Raw genomic sequence first — 13,573 nt, forward strand, 5'->3', positions numbered from 1 at the left:
GGGGGGGAGTGAGCGAGCAGCTATCTGCTGCTTAGTTGCCAGCTGGGGTTAAACCAAAACAATATTACATTTAACTCCTGTACATTTTGCTTCACTTGGTGTACATCTACATAGCAGACTGCCATGAAATTACCCTGGTGTAGTTTTAAACTAGGTAACACAGGTTCCATAGAAATCTAGTTTCTATTTGAACTTGCGTTAATTTACCCTTATCAACAGAAAGCAGTATGCATTTCCCTGAAACACATTTCTGTCTGTCAGCTCCCATTGGAAACTGGGGAAAGGAGGCACAGGGAGGTTATTAAAAGACTGAATTGATACACTGAACACTTGAACTTTTAATATTGAGAATACAGGGAGTGGAATCACTAATCCACCCTGCTAAAGCTAATTTTCTAAACTTTCCTTCGTCAGTTAGGCTCCAGGATCAATATTTATGTATTTTTGTTTGATAGACTTAATTTTCAGAAATTCTGAGTCTGTCAAATCCCATTAAAGCTAATGAAAGGCAGTTTGAAAACCAATAACTGATAAGAAACTGTTCAAGAACTTTTGTATTCACCTGCTCCATGGAAACTTACTCAATTACATAAAACACACACTTCAAAAGAACTGCATCAGGAGATGACCGATGATAGCTTTTGAAATCCCTTAGAAAGCTTAGGGTTTGCAGCCTTTATGGCCAACATTTTCAATTTAAGTGAGGCGTAGATGCACACAAAAAAATACATATTGTTTATTCATTTTCTAATCTCAAAAGTAAATTGATAGTTTCTAATGAAGATATAGAGCCTCTTCTAAACAACTCAGAGTAAAATTCTAGTAAGTTCATCATAAATTCTACAGTCTCACCTGCTGGATAGTTAATTTTGTCTCTTTAGTTCCCTTTAGTCTTGTTGTCAAACATAAAATTTAACATGCTAAATTAAGCTAAAAAGCAAGTTGTTAGTCCTAAACTCAGAAACAAGCAGTACAGAAAGATGATTCAGAGCTATACTAACATGAATTCAGTTTAGTTAATGAAAATATAAAATTAACAAAGTTTAGCCATCTTTAAATCTTAATAAACCAGCTATATTGTTATTGCAACATATCAAATATATATATATATAAAATAAATATTGCTATGGCTCTAACATGTTTAGAATATTATTTCATATGGAACTGTTTTTTTAAACAGTCATTCTAAAAGCATACATTTTAATCTGCTTTAAAAAAGGTGTTTGACAGTAGTAGAAAAAACCATTGTATTTCTGCTACCATTTTTATTGTATTCTGTAGACCTATGCTTTTCCATAAAAGCAATTTACTCTTTACTTGAGTGCTTTTCCTTATTACAGTTTTATATCTGCAGTTCCTCTGGGAGGAAAAACAAACCTTGATTACAAGGAAAAAGCTGCAGGTCAAAAGACAGCATCACCAACATGCTTAGCATATAAATCTCAGCATTTCAGGAAAAGCTTTGTAAATTCTGACAGCCAGTTGTTAAAAGCAGAGCTGCACAATGCTCAAGATAACCAATGCCTTATTTTCTGTGAAGGGAACATAATGTCATAGGTTTCTTCTTTCCAATTGTATGTGGATTTTTGTTCTTCTTTTGTGGAAATGAGTATTTACAACATCACATTGGGCATCTTCTAATGCCGGATCTCATTCATAACAATATCCCAGGAGATGTCTCTTCCTTTGTTCTTTCTCTCCATAACCATTTTGTTAAATACCACTCTTGTGAGCTTTCCCTTTCGAGCAACATCTAGGCTTTCTCCAGATCGTCTGGACACTCTCCCATTTGTTTCTCTGCCAGCTGGAACTGGATTCATAGCTACTATAGCACATGTAAACCTCACATCCAAAATATATCTTATTATGGCTTTTGCGTCTGTTTCTTTCCTCCCTCATTTCCCTGTCCTAAAGTATAAAAATCTGGCAAGTCATCAGTTGCACTGAAAAATTCAAGTGTTTGTTCTTCCACTTCACTTTTTTATTTATATTCAAATATGTACAGATATTTAAATATGAATACATTGAATGTATATATACATCTTTTGAGGAATCAGCTGTGTTAAGCTGTAATGTAGATAGCTTGGACTGGGTATCTTGGGCTGGGTATCTTACTGATTTTCACTTTACGTAGCCAATTACATCTGTGTGCAGTGACTGTAAAGTGGTGAAAATGACCTTTTTTTTGATTTAATGAGGCTTTACATCCTTTTTGCTCTGATGTAAATAAATAAAGCAGATCACAGTGAAAAATAGGACATCTGATGTGGAACCTAACATACAGTTCAGCTAGCAATGGAAGGGGGTGACACAGGCAAAACTGAGATGTGAAAGTAGGAGGAAGCCATATCCCAGTGTAGTACGAGAAGTTGTACCACAGCAGCTGTCATGAAAATCTCCTAGAACTATTTCTGAATGGCTGCATTTTTTGATTCATCATTTTATAGTATTCTGCTCTTAAAATGTCACATTTTATTCTTCTCTAACTTGCTTATTCATTTAGACTGGTGTGGAGTGCCCACAGGGCTCACCTGTGGTCTGAATAACAACAGATGTTAAGACAGAAATGTAAATATACACAGTGTGTGTCAATGGGACTCCCAAAGCTCTTTGGGAGGGTGCTGTTTGGGAGGGTGTTTGCCCAAAACTCATCATGTTAAAGATGATGACCATCAGTCAGATTAAACAGTAGCCAGGGAATCACAGAGACACTTGAAACAAAGGATTCATAAAAGAAGCATGAATATTTTTAACAGTGGGGAGAGACCCTGTATTAGAAGTAGCAGCACTTGCTGCTCCCCACCGGCATCGCAACCCATCAGTTGATGTGAAGTGTTGTCCCCAGGCGCCAGAGTACCAAGATGGGTTGCAGCACACAGAGACCCACACTTGGGGTTGTGTGAACCTGAACTCGTGGGGTGCTTTCTCACTGGTGTGGGGATCAATGAGGCATTGGGAGATACACAGGTTTGCCAAAACCTGGAGCACCCACAGAAGGGGTGTGCAAGTAAGGGAGAATGCACCTAGGAGTGTGGGTGCACTTGTAACTCTGTCTGCATGTGCATGTGTGACAAAAACTTTTCAGGATTAGTAATACAAGGATGTCAAGAAATTTGTGGGTAAATATTAACATTTCAGAAGAGCCTAGTAAATGATTTTTCTGTTGAATTGAGGGTATTGATCTTGAATCTATAGTACACTGATGCTGATTAGTTATGTGTCATTAGTAAATCAATAAGCCACTTAGTCTTAGTTTAGTTTAAACTATCTGACCTAAGCAACACTGGGAAAACAATAGACTCTGCCAAGTCCAGATAACTTAGACTAGCCAAACAGACCACATCAGACTTCCAGACTGTTACACACTTACCAACTTGTTATGGGTAAAAAGGGAAACATGTTGTACTTGTGGAGAAAAGAATCTGCTGTTAGTTCAGCTACTGCTTTTGTACCCTAGGGTTCTACCCAAGGGTAGAACAAACATTTTTCATTCAGTTATATTACTAATGCTCATTGTTTATATTAATACAGAAATGTCTCAGTAATACTGTTAAAATTATTATGCAGGAAAACTTCAGAATATCTATATTTTTTCTGTGGTGTTATATTCAGCCTTCCAATGTCCCCCTGTGCTCTCAGGTCAACAGCATCAATATGTCTCAAGAAGAACAGAGCTGGGGGAGGTTGAGATGTATCATAAGCATCTTCCCCAATAGAAGTACAATTGTTGTGGTGGTTGAGAACCCAACCTGTTCACACTTGGATATTTTTGAGCCTATTTTTATGTATTTTCTTATCCTGTCCTGCCTCCTTCACACTAGTTTCTGTCCTCTGCCTAGGAGTTGCACCACAAACTTCCCCAGTGCCAGGGGACATGTCTTGCAGTGACTTCTCCAGCTTTTCCCATCCATGGCCATTACAGGTATTCAGCTCATGTCAGCAATGGTCCTGGGACTGTCAGGTCACTGTTGGTGCAAGCTGGTATCAGCTCAGTCCCAGGCAACCACAGGCAAGTGTTGAGCCCTGCCCTGGCATCCCAATGCAATGCTGTGGCTTTTTATTAATAATGGCAGAAACTGTATTAGTGGGGCCACCATAGAGTGGAGGAAACTGATCAGCTCCTCCATTGATTTAAATTTTTCTTTAGCAAAATGGTGTGATTTGGTGAAGATGACTTAGACTTTATCTGATTTTGTTGTGCTGTTCTGTTAGAAGTTGCAGAAAAATGTTCCTTATTCCAAATTAATTTTGATATTTAAAATGCATGAAGCTGCTCAGCAAAATGGAAACCAATCAGTTTAGAAGTTTCCTTTCAAACAGGACACAGGGTCATGAGAATGAGTAACAGTGTAAGAGTTAAAACATCGACAATCACTTCCTTGGTGCCTTAATTCCAAGCTATATTTTCTTTCATATGGGCTGCTTCTGAAATTTTAAAGTAACAGATTACACCCTAAAACGGAAAACATTTTCTTAATATTCCACTGGATGCATTGTAACAGAAAATTACAATTTCAGTAGATCAGCATTTTATGATGAAAACCAACAGTTTCATGAAAAATTCTTTGCAAGTTCTAGTAAAACTTTTCATATATTCATAGGGAACCTTTATGAAGGCATACGCTAACAGAACAAATGCCAAACAGATTTTACTCTGAAGTGCTAAAAATAAATTGTCATTTTTCTACTCTTTGTTGTGCAAATCTGTCATCTTACTTATCACCCCGTCCATTTGTTCAATATCTGATCATTTATCCCCCAAATAGGCAAAAAATAACCAGAGAGCAAGTGATTGTAAAAGAATGCCAGAAGTAAGCAAGCAGATAAAGTTTAAAAGGAATAGCTATCACTTTATTCTACGTTCAAAGAAACATTTTCATTAATACTTGTGACAATGACAGAAGCCCAAACTAGCACTAAGATTTAAAATTTCAATATGAAGTTTATATCTCATGTAGGATAAATCCGGTGTTCTACATTAGCTTTCTTGAATCAGGATCTGTTAACTGTTATTTTCACAGGAAAGTTGCTTTCAAAATACCATAAAAATCAAACGTGGGCTTAACAACAAGAAGAGCATGTGGAAAGTATAGTGCTGATACTAACATGTTTGATTCTCAAAAGGGAATGTGCAAACCTATAGGCAGGATTTATGTTCCTTTTGCATTAAAAAATGGCACAGCCAACACAGACTGCATTCCTTTATTGTCTCTTCACAGTGCCTGACAAACTCAATGCAGAGAGCCATGGAGTCCTACCCTATCCATGTACAGGACTGAAAATAGTTTTCCTGTGTTGACTCCACATAAAACAATGGATCTCACTAGAACAAGCATCACTTTTTTGGCTTTAGTTACTTTCCCTGCACAGCCCAATGCTGTGCTGAGGAACACAGAGTCCACTCTGGATTACCTCAGAATACTTATTTCTGAAACCTTCACCATTAGTTAAATAGGCATGAGGTCTATCAGCATTTTAGCCTCCACTCAAGTTTAAAAAAAAAAAAAAAAAAAAAAAAGCTGCCTGCTAAGACCTTCTGATTAGAAGGCTAATCACTGTGCCTGATGTGATCCCTGAACCACCCTAGCAAAACTCAGGCTGAAAAGCTTCCTTGTCAAAATCAAGATGTTTCCATGTTTCATAAATCAGGCCTTTCTTCCAAAAAGCAAACCAAAAGATTTTTGTGAAAAAGTTCTTAACCATCCTGAATATAATTCTGCATAAAAATGTTAAGCTATTGCTGACAGCCTTGGAATCCAGTTATCTCCATGCATAGTAATAGTGGCTGTGATATTCTTAATATAAACAAAAAAAGTTTTAACTGAGATCTTCCAGGAAATATTTTGGAAGATTGATTCAAGTTAAGAGAAGATGCTGAGGCAAGCATGTATCTTGTGGCTTAAAATAACAGTAAAACTCAATCTTCAGAAGAGAGTATGCATAGAATATCTACCTATACTGTTTTCACAGCATGAAAGAAACTTCACATGCTTAAAATCCCAGCATGTAAAGTCTTCACTAATGATGTTGTTTGGTCAATTTAATTATTTGCTGATATATATTTTAGCAATTGTAGATTCTTCTGTGTGTTGGCTGTATGAATCCCACTGAGGAGGAAATGTAAGTTTAAAAAATACATAAGAATTCTTTACATAGTGTCTATTCAAACTCAATCTCCCATCTAAAGAAACCATCCAGGCAAAAAGAAGCACTCCTCATTAATATCACCTAGCTTGCTTAGAAAGAAATCCCAGTGGCTCTGATATTCAATGGATGCCATTTTTCAAATGCATCCATGTGGAAAAATTCTCATATTCATGTTAATACAATTTTGTTATTCTATTCTGTTATTCAACATACTGTAAGGAAAGAGTATAACACAATTCTCCATTGATAATGTAAGAAGAATAAATGTGAGCCAGTATCCAAAATTAAAATTAATTATGTCTTTCAAGCTTAGAAAAGTCAAATTAGCATCTTAACAGTAATGGTAATTGCATGTTTTCTACTGAACATGATTTTATCACCTTTTCCACAATGTATAATGCAGTCAAACATAAAGTTTGCTTATTTCAATGGTTCTTGGAAGGAAAATGTGATAAAAAATTCCATTTTCAAGAAAACACTGTAGGTTCAATGATAATTACTCATAAAGCTGGCAGAGCATTTCTTCAAGGGAATTGCATAGCTGAAACTGCAATAGAGTAAAATTCCAGACATTGCAAAGCTATTTGGGTAGATAGGTTTGTTCTATCTTGTAGTCAGAACAAAATTCTTGACCCATACCCAGTTTTTAACTTTCCTTCCCTTTCTGTGATGAAAACAGAGGAAGAGAAGTACCTAACAGAGTTTCAGGTAGAAGACAGTTACATTTCAAAATTATAGCTATGTGCAGGAGGGTACATAAGTGTGTACCAGGTGGAATCCATATTTACCTAGTGATGGTGGACATATCTCTTTCTGAACTGGATTATTCACTGAAAAGGAGGTGTTTGGATTCTGGTTTTGGGGTGGGGGGTATTTTTTTCATTTGATTTAATTTTTTCCTAGTTCCAATGAAATGCAAAGATTTCCTCTAGTATTTTACCTTTTATCTGAAGCTGATATAACAAATATCTGAAAAAGTCTTTAAGAAATGAACACAATATCTTTAGCTTTTTTCATGTCTCCTTTTCACAACAGATAGCTCAAATGTGTGTTAAGTGATATAGAAACCTACCGTCACACCAGGTACTATCTACCTGTCTTAACTTAAAATAGTTATATTGCATACAGTTCCTAACAATTGTTAGCACATGAAGGGCAATGTTAAAGTAATGTGCATTTAGAGAGAAGCTGGATGACCAAGGAGATTTTATTTTTTACTAACATTTTGGTAAAGAATTTTTAGTTAATTTTTTTTTAATGTTTATTAAGCAGTACCAAACAGTAGAACAATTGGTTGTGTTCAAAGTCTCACTACTTCTTTTCATGGCCCACTGAACCTGGGTTCAGAACGTGAGAACCGTATCTCAAGATCAGAAGTATTTGATAACATATTTGATACTGTATAGAAATATTTGATAATTTAAGAGTGTATTTCATAATACCTCTTTGTAGCCATCACATAATTTCAGAGTAAAATTTGCTTGTGTGTAGGGAAAAAAAAAAAAGGTGTATTGAGGACAGCCTGACAATATGGAAGAAGGGTTCCTGAAGGTTTTAAAGATCAACAGAGGTTCCATTACCTTGTACTTCAATAATGGTGAATAAATGGCAATACGATTAATATGCTTTCTATACAGCATAATGCTGAAAGACTTCTGAAAGGAGATCTGCCACACTAGGGGAAGGTCACTACGACATGGAATTGAATTACATCTGGCCAGCAGGCAAGCAGGAAGGTGTGCAGCAAGCATCACAGCCCCACCCCTCTCCTACAGCCCTCACTGTTTTGAGAAGGGTTTTCCTAAGGGGGTTGGAGAAAAGAAGAATGCAGTGCAGGGCAGATCTTCATCCTAATCCCTCTCACATTCATACATAGTGTAAATGAGGATAGAGAACTTACCTAACCATAGATCATGTGCCTCATGTTGTTTCATTTCAAGAATGACAAAATGTACTTCCTTCAACCATCCTATAAAATAAGCATACATCTATAAGTATTGTCCCAAATAGCTTACCATAATAAAATACTATACTGCACACACCTGTTTCATTTCTGAGGATGAGAGTAATTGCTAATCACACAAGCCAAATGTAATGCTTGACACTTGCAGCGCTGGAAATGGGAAAAAGGAAGCACGCACTGATGTGGCTATGATTTGGTTGTATAGTAAAGATAAATCAGAGTCCCTTTGCTCTAAAATGTATCTGTGAAGTGTAAACTGCGTCTGTAAAGAAGCTTTAGATAGCTCCAGCATTGCTTTAGCACTGGAACAGACAAGTTGACAAAACAAGTGCAGGATCAGTTGTGTCCAGTTCAGTGTGTCCTAATAGCAGATGAGAAAGCAACTTATAAAATCAGATTTAGATTGTTGCTTGCCTCCACCATGTCCAGTTCTTCTGATCATAAAGCTTTAACCTTAAAGTTTGTAAATTGGACTATCCAAGTACCCAACTTCCAATTGCATAAGGAGAAAAAAAAATACTCATACGGTGCAAGTACTCCTATTACTATCACCATCACAATAATGCCCAAGGAATGGGCTAATGCCCAAAGAATGGCTGAAATGAAGTGACTTTAAACATGTTTTCTCAATGTATGTTTTTTCTGCCATACCACTGACCATGAAGAAATATCACTGTAAACAGAGCTTTCAGCGTCTAAGTACTTGATGGAAGGTGCTGATTAATATTGCCGTTTAAACTGAGGTTAATTAATTATGATAAATATTAATTGGTCTCTCCCCTTGTCTCTTTGAAAACAGTATTTGTGATAAGACCATGACATCTATTATTCCATATCAAAAAGCTTATAAATGTAGAAGGAGTGAAGGGAGGAAGGCAGAGAAGGATTTCAAGAATATAATTCTGAGAAAAAAATGAACTGAACTAAAATAAAGGCAGATTCCACTTTACAATGCTCTATTGATTTATCTGGCACTTATAGTGTGTGCATGGAAACACATCTAATGGCCATAGTAACATATGTATTTGTCCAAGCTATGGTCCAGCCTTTTAAGGCACTGTTTAGAAGAGCCTTATTGCTATCAGTAGTGACTCACTTTAAAAGAAGTTGAAGGTACTGGTCTTTTAAGGAAACATTTATGTATTTAATTGGAGGCCACTTGCCTAGACTCAGATGATAATTGAGACAGGGTGCTTCCCCAACCCGCCCCCACTTAACAGAAAAGCTCTTTGAAACCTTTATATCCTGGCAGGCCTATTGATAACTTGGCTAATAAAAATGAAGAATTGCAGCAATAGTACTGTAACTACTTAGTGCAAGCATCTTGAAATAATGTATTTGATGGCAAGCAGACAGACAGAATAGGCTAGAACAGATTATATAAAGGGGAAAGTGTAAAATCAAAGCTAGAATGAAAAAAACCAAACCAAACCAAAACCAAAACCAACAAAAAAACCCCACATACAAATGCTCTCAACCATGCCCTAGAGTTGCTCCCATACATACACTTGAAACCTGACCACCTATGGTATGTCCTATCAATAGAATACAATGATGTCCGGAAAAAGAAGTGCAACTACATGCATTTGAATATTTAGACCAGACAAAAATGGTGTTTTTGCCATGCATAGCAGTTATGGCTATTAATTTTTCATATCTACTTACACAACACTTTGAAAATCTTCCCCCTTCAAAAGCTGTGGTGAAAAAAAACACGTGAAAAAAACCCCAAACAAAAAACTTTTGAAAATAAAACATGACAATTACTGTCAAATAGTTGTTATTTTACATCTTTTTTACTTTAATCTGTTATTTAATGTCATAAATAGTGGTCAAGAATCACTTGAATATGATTAACAGTATGCTGTGTAATTACATAGTTTAAACAATCTGTTACTTCTAAAAACTCTCATACTTGCTGCTACTTAGAACTATTTGAATCAGCTTATCTGGGAAAGAGACAGTTTGACACCTCAGGCTTGAGAAGAAAGTGAACACCTTCATCAACAACAATCCACAAATGTTTTTTCCTAGTGCAAAATACATCATTCTGTTTCGTGCATGGTACACATTCTTGAGCATACCTATGTTAGATAGTACTGGCATCTCTTTAATGTCAAATAAGCACCAATGAAAATTCTGTATAAAAAAGAACATCTAGACATGAAATTTCAGGAATTTATATTTTAAAAAATACATTCCAAAATGACTTTTTTTAGACTGTTCCATTAATTTGACTAAAAAAATAGCATCATTAGAATCTATGATTATAATTTAAAGTTTCCAAGCAGCTCAGTAATATGTTTGGAATTTTATTTTCATGTCCCGTGTTCAGCCGAGCAGTGGAGTGCCAGGGCTCAGTGAGGATGGATGGCTCCCTGAAGAGCAGCCACTGGGACCTCAGGAGCCTGGCAGACAGGGCTCGTCCCATGGCCCCAGCCAGGTGAAGGCAACCACAGGCACTGGGGCAGCACCAGCCCTAGGCTTTAGGCACCTCCCTGGAGATGGGAATGTGTTGAGGCCAGGCCAGGGTGTGGGCTCAGTGGGGCCCATGGCTGGGCAGGGCAGGGCTGCAGGGAGCTGGAGACCGGTCCTTCTGCGGCATTGCTGGGGCAGGGGCTGATGGCCCTGGGGGACTGACATGGGGTCCGGGGCCTTGGGCAGTGTGAGGGGAGTCCTGGGCTGGGCAGGGACAGGCAGGCCAGGCAGTACCCTCAGGACCCTGGCAGGGAGTTCACAAAACCATCAGGCAGCAAATGATTTTTTCGAAAAAGAAAAGGAAAAAAGAAAAAAAAGGAACTTTATTGCAAACTATTGTTACGAAATAGAACTTTGTACCTTTCTTTAAGATCAACGATATGCATATTAAAAGATAAGATATTCTAGACAGATATTTGTCCAAAGACACCAAGAAACTCTATACAAAAGTGGGACGCAGATGTGCTGCCTGAGGCTTGAGGCCCTTTCGTTTGTCAAAATGAGAACATTTCCATGTTCAGTATGCTCACATTTTTTGCCTAGTCAGCAGATGAACAAGAGAAAAATACCAGGAACCCTTAGCAATCTTCCTAATTTACATGCACAGGGTCTAATTAAGCAGAAATTTATAGAATGACTTTATATATATATATATGTGTGTGTGTGTGTGTGTGTGTGTGTGTATATTCCAAGTCTTATTTCTAGTTGTTCTAAAGAGAAGAATGAGCAGTACTGCTCAGTAGAGCCAACATTCCACATAGCAGAAGGGGTTTCAAGTGCCTACTGAGGAGCTGACACTTATAGACTCTCAAGGCATACGTAAGAGCAATGTTTAAAAATATTAGTTTTGTATACAACCCTGCAAAAAGTAGACTGCACTCCCCTGGTCTCTGCTCTCTTAATGATAACAACAGTTAGACCAAAAAGTTCATGCCATTAATCCAATCCAGAGCTTATGATCTTTCCCCAACATCACATTATTATTATTATCAACTATTATTAAAAAGATTAGACAGATTTGTTGGGTAGTTTGCAAACATAAAAATTTCATTACTGAAGAAATTTAAAGAAACATTTCTTAACTGTTCATATCATGTTAATGTACCTCCTTGGTGGAAAGCCTAATTATATTTTAATCTTGTCATGAGGGATTCCACTTCTGGTTGCTCAAGACATGTTTTTGACTTCATGTCCAGTTACTGAACTTCTTGGTAAAAATATCTCATTACTAAATCTTTTGTCATGCACACCACAAAATAAGAATATTTCCTTTATTATAGATCGTAGGAATACATTTAATGGCTTTGTTACTTGTTTGTGCATAGAGCAAGACATACATAGTGTGTTCACAAAAAATATAATATTCTGCTATTGCATAGCACAACATCTATTTTTTTAAGAGATTTAAAGCAGAAATAGCTCTTTAAGCCCAGTTAAAATAATTTAAAGTGATGTAATTATATTCTCATGCACTTCTTTCAAATTGTAGTGGTTCTGCACTACAAAACATTAGCATTTGACTGTGTGAAGGATGACATTTAAAATTAACTTTTTATTCTTTTAATCGGCTTCATTTTTCATTTGGTAAGATGAATTCCTGTTACTTAAGTACTTCAAGTGCACCAGCTGCAAAAACACTTGACTTTTCCAGAAGACTCAAAAAAGTAATCCAGACAGATATGCTATTTGGGAGCAAATAAGAAGAAAACCTCTTTACATGTAATTTTTTTTAATTTTTTCAATAACAAATGACTCAAAAAAGAAAATAATTTCTCTTTAAAGCACTACAATGTAATTAAGTTCCCAAATTCAGTATACACAGAATATTGCTTCAATCTGATAGAATTTAGCTTTTAGCTTTTAAATAATAACCTATTGCTCATAAATTGGAGAAAAGTCACATAAATCCACTCCTCTTCTATTCCCAAATGCTTGATTTCAGAGTGGAAAACAAACTAAATAGCCTACAGTCAGCCTTGTTTTCTGCAGCCACACAGTTTCAATGGTGTAAATTGTTTCCTAAAGTTCTCTTCTCTGGCTGCTGTTCACTAATTTTGAACACAATATCTCTGCACTTTTTCCCCTTTCAGTTGCTCTGACAGGTGCTCTAATGAAAAGTGTGTCTGTCTGAATTTGGTACAGTACCCAAAAAGGGGATAGAAAGCTGTAGCCAAGATCATGGGAAAAAAGTGCTCTGCGTTCTGTGAAAACACACAGCATTTTCAATCATTAAAAATGGTTAAATTAATTGTTAGGAAGGTAAGGTTATTAAAAATGCATATATAACTTCAAAGGCAAGAATTTTTTCCTTCTTATAGCTTCATGGCAAATGGTAGGAAATTTTAACTATCTGACAGAAACATCATTTACCTGACTGTGTAATTAATCACAGCTAAATTACAAGACAGAGGAATATCCTACAGCTCTGCTTCCAGAATAGGCACTTGGACTACAGCCCAACAGCAGAGAAAGTATAGTCTCCATATATCCTCATGTCCTAGTATCTTGATCATTCCTATTGACGTGTGCATTTGAGTGCACCATGGCTCCTACTGTGAGCATGCAGTTAATTTCCTTTGAAAACTAATCTGGATATGCAGACCAGGTGGGGAATAATTCTGTCTACTCCTAACCTGCACTTGTATGAAATCACTTCTAAGATAAACAGGTTCAGTACATATTAAAGTATTACTCCATAAAGTAGATGCTTCCTTTCTTCATCCTCTCTTGCTTTAAGCAGCATAAGGAGTTTAATTATACTTTTCTATCTTTCTTTCTACCAGTGATAAATGAAAATTGCAAATGCATAATTTCATGGCTTTCAGACAAGTTATACTAAATGGGGGGTGGGGGGAAACCATCTTTCGGAGTGAGATGTTTTGTAGATATATTTCCCTTGGATTAATCTTTTATATAGTCTATTAGACAGGCAACAGTTATATTTTGGTTCCAAACTGGTATGGGAGATGTGCAAAAAAAATATCA

This window comes from Aquila chrysaetos, chromosome 4 (assembly GCF_900496995.4).
Source record: "Aquila chrysaetos chrysaetos chromosome 4, bAquChr1.4, whole genome shotgun sequence".
NCBI lineage: Eukaryota > Metazoa > Chordata > Aves > Accipitriformes > Accipitridae > Aquila > Aquila chrysaetos.